Source organism: Sceloporus undulatus, chromosome 2 (genome assembly GCF_019175285.1).
Source record: "Sceloporus undulatus isolate JIND9_A2432 ecotype Alabama chromosome 2, SceUnd_v1.1, whole genome shotgun sequence".
NCBI classification, from domain to species: Eukaryota; Metazoa; Chordata; class Lepidosauria; order Squamata; family Phrynosomatidae; genus Sceloporus; species Sceloporus undulatus.
The window spans coordinates 7,755,343-7,759,484 of NC_056523.1; the positions used below are offsets into that span (position 1 = coordinate 7,755,343).

Genomic DNA, 4,142 nt, shown 5'->3' on the forward strand with positions numbered 1-4,142 from the left:
TACTAATAGAAATCAGTTGAATTTAAGTCTCCAGGACCAGATGAGCTACATCCAAGGGTATTAAAAGAACTGGCAAATGTAATATTGGAGCCATTGGCAATAATCTTTGAAAACTCCTAGAGAACAGGAGAAGTCCCAGCAGACTGGAGGAGGGCAAACGTTGTCCCCATCTTCAAAAAGGGGAAGAAAGAGGATTCCAACAATTATCGTCCAGTTAGTCTGACATCAATACCAGGAAAGATTCTGGAGCAGATCATTAAACAGAGAGTCTGTGAACATCTAGAAAGCAATTCCATAATCACAAAAAGTCAACATGGGTTTCAGAGAAACAAGTCATGCCAGACAAATCTTATCTCTTTCTTTGATAAAATTACCAGCTTGGTAGATGAAGGGAATGCTGTGGATATAGTATATCTTGATTTCAGTAAGGCCTTTAAAAAAGGTCCCCATGACATTCTTGCAAACAAGCTTGTCAAATGTGGGCTAGACAAGGCAGCTGTTAAGTGGATTTGTAACTGGTTGACCGGCCGAACCCAAAGAGTGCTCAACAATGGCACCTTTTCATCCTGGAGAGAAGTGACCAGTGGTGTTCCACAGGGCTCTGTCCTGGGCCCAGTGCTATTCAACAACTTTATCAATGACTTGGAGGGAAAAAATTGGGGGAATACTTATCAAATTTGCAGATGACACCAAATTAGGAGGAGTAGCTAATACTCCAGAGGACTGGATCAAAATTCAAAATGACCTGAATAGACTAGAAAGCTGGGCCACAGCTGACAGAATGAACTTCAACAGGGAGAAATGTAAGGTACTGCACTTAGGGCGAAAAAATGAAATGCACAGATATAGGATGGGGGACACCTGGCTTAAGGAGACAACATGTGAAAGGGATCTAGGAGTCCAAGTAGACCACAAATTGAACATGAGTCAACAGTGCGATGCGGCAGCTAACAAGGCCGATGCGATTTTAGGCTGCATCAACAGAAGTATAGTGTCTAGATCAAGGGAAATAATAGTGCCACTATATTCTGCTCTGGTCAGGCCCCACCTGGAATATTGTGTCCAGTTCTGGGCGCCACAATTCAAAAAGGACATTGAGAAACTGGAGCGTGTCCAAAGGAGGGCAACTAAAATGGTGAAAGGTCTGGAAACCATGCCCTATGAGGAATGCCTTAGGGAGCTGGGTATGTTTAGCCTGGAGAAAAGAAGGTTAAGAGGTGATATGATAGCCCTATTTAAATATTTGAAGGGATGTCATATTGAGGAGGGAGCAAGCTTGTTTTCTGCTGCTACAGAGACTAGGACCTGGAGCAATGGATGCAAGCTGCAGGAAAAGAGATTCCACCTCAACATTAGGAGGAATTTCCTGACAGTAAGGGCTGTTCGACAGTGGAACAAACTCCTTCCTCAGAGTGTAATGTAGTCTCCCTCCTTGGAGGTCTTCAAACGGGGGCTGGATGGCCATCTGTCAGGGATGCTTTGATCTGGATTTCCTGCATGGCAGGGGGTTGGACTGGATGGCCCTTGCGGTCTCTTCCAACTCTATGATTCTAAGAGACCGCAAGGACCATCCAGTCCAACCCCATTCTGCCATGCAGCAAATCTAAATCAATGAATCCCTGACAGGTGGCCATCCAGCCTCTGTTTAAAGACTTCCAAGGAGGGAGACAAGTGCAACCTGTCCCTTGCCAGAATCAGGGAGCTCAATGATTCTTGTCAGTGCCTGTCACACTGCAGATTTTTGCCCCAGGGAGATAGCACATCTCTCAAGATGTTTGTTCCCCTCCAAAGGGAGTCCCTTACCCACACATCTCCTCTGATTGGCAGAGGCCATTCCATGGGCTGAATCTTCCAAGGTTTCCTGCACGTTCTCTGAAGACTGACAACTGTTCCTCTTATTGCTGCCCTTCATCATCACTGATAAAGGAAGAAACTTCAAATCCATTCCATAGCTTCAAGGCCACAGAATGGTCCCTGGTCCTTCTAATTATATGAGTCGCATTCCTTCAAATGTCTACCTCCTGTGTTTGGGAACTCCTCCTCAGCGACGTCCCCTGCGTAGTCATCATCTAGGACAGTCTTACTCTATCCAATAAAACTTCATGCTTCCTAATATGCTAAAAAGTAAAACTTTTTAGGTTGCTGAACTTTCTCTTCCAACAGGCATCACTGGGGGGATGCAGACCGCACCAGGTGACACCACTGCTCCTCAAATACCTAGAAACTATCTGTGGCATTCACCTGCTTCCTTTTAAAATGCTTTAACAGATGCTGGGAGTGGGGTGAAGCTCAACGAGAGGAGAAAAGAGAGGCCCCAGAATTTTTAAAAATTGAAAAATTTAAAACTTTTAAAATAAATTCATCACATTTTAACCAAATCTTTACTATGTACATGTAAATGCATCCAGGTTGTGCATATGATATTGTAATTTGAAGGTATCATTTTTAATTTTGCTAGTTGTTTATGTCACAACTATTCACATTACGTTTAGTGCTATATGGAATTACCATTTATCAGTAACATTAATGCCAAAAAGCACTCCTAAGGATTCTGTACAGTGTGAAATGGGAGGAGGTCAATGTGAGGTGTGTGTGACACCATGGATTAATGCACCGGGAGACACCAACCTTAGGGTGGTACACTTGTGCTTAGTCCAGAGTTGTGCCCGTATGTAACCAGCCATGGATAAGTTGATTTAGGTTTTTTGGTTAATTTTTGATTAAAATTTCTAGACTTATACATGAGTATGTACAGTACATTGAGATAATAGCTTCAGAAAATAAACAGAGGGAAAAGAAAAAAATACATATAAACACAGTAATAGTCCTACTAGAATTACTAATAACTATAATCACAGATTATTACATCATTAGGTTTCTTATTGCTCCATAAATCCATAAACGATTTCCAATCTTTTTTTACAAAAATCTTCAACTGGCTTATCTTTTGGAATCCACATTAATTTGGCAATTTGGGCTTACTCAGAAACTTTAATAATCTATTCTTGAGTCCATTTCCAAGTTTGAGCAAACAGTTTTCTTGCTGCTGTTATCATGTAATGAAGAAGTTTAACACACAGTTCTTTTCATAATGATCACCAGAAACATTTCTGGTAACAATACAAAATCTACCTTTAAAGTTTGTTGACTTAACATATAAATCTTCAACCAGTAACTTTTCACTTTCTTCCATCACATATGAAAAAGGAAACATCCTTATCATTACATCCACAATGTTGGTTTGAAACATTCTTGTACATTTTCTTCAACTTATTTGGGGTTAGGTACCATCTATACTTCATCTTATACAGGGTTTCTTTTGAACTACTGCACAAAGTAAACTTTATATCTTTAAGCCACATTTTCTATTTTAACATTATGTCCAAATATTATCATGCATTCTTTTGTCTCTTAAATTACAAGTCAATGGTCTTCGCACAACTCTAAATAAAATTTATTTTCACTAGCCTCTATTGTAGCATTTCTCTTGACTTGATGAACTTTGTTATTGCATTGCATATAAGCAAACCAGTTAAGATCTTCCCTTCCTTAAGATGTATTTCTCTTGATTTAAACTTCCAGCTGTGTTTAAAGTACAAAAGATCATCACATAACAACCATCTACATTTTTACATTTTTAAAAGGTTTCCTGCACGGTGGCGTCTAATATTATCTTAGGAAAAAGCCTTTGCTTATATTTATACCAACACATAGAAGAACCTTTTTAATACAATATTTTTTTAATTCCACATGTAGCTTATCTTTATCATACCAAACTTAACTATGCCACCCGAATATTACATCATAAACATCAAGTTCCAAGAGTCTTCATCTGCAAGAAAATATAATTACTCCAACCCTACAAAACAAGTCATACAAAAAATCAGGGCTCATAAGACAATTTACTATTAAGAGACTTCCAAGCCACCCCTTTCCTTAGCACCATACAGTGTTTACATTTTATTCTGGGTTTTTTCTGCCATTCCTATGTGGGCTCTCTGGTGGCTCACAAGTTGTACATTCCAAGAAAAACATTTCCCACACTCCTGACATTTAAATGGTTTCTCTCCTGTATGAATTCTCCGGTGGCTCATAAGATTTGAACTCGTAGAAAAACATTTCCCACACTCCTGACATTTGTG

At 39.6% G+C, this 4,142-nt stretch overlaps 1 pseudogene; it reads right to left on the reverse strand.

The window, feature by feature from the left end:
• Positions 1 to 2,404: 2,404 nt before the first annotated feature.
• The window catches only part of LOC121921821, a 13,613-nt pseudogene continuing 11,875 nt past the window's right edge, over positions 2,405 to 4,142 (reverse strand).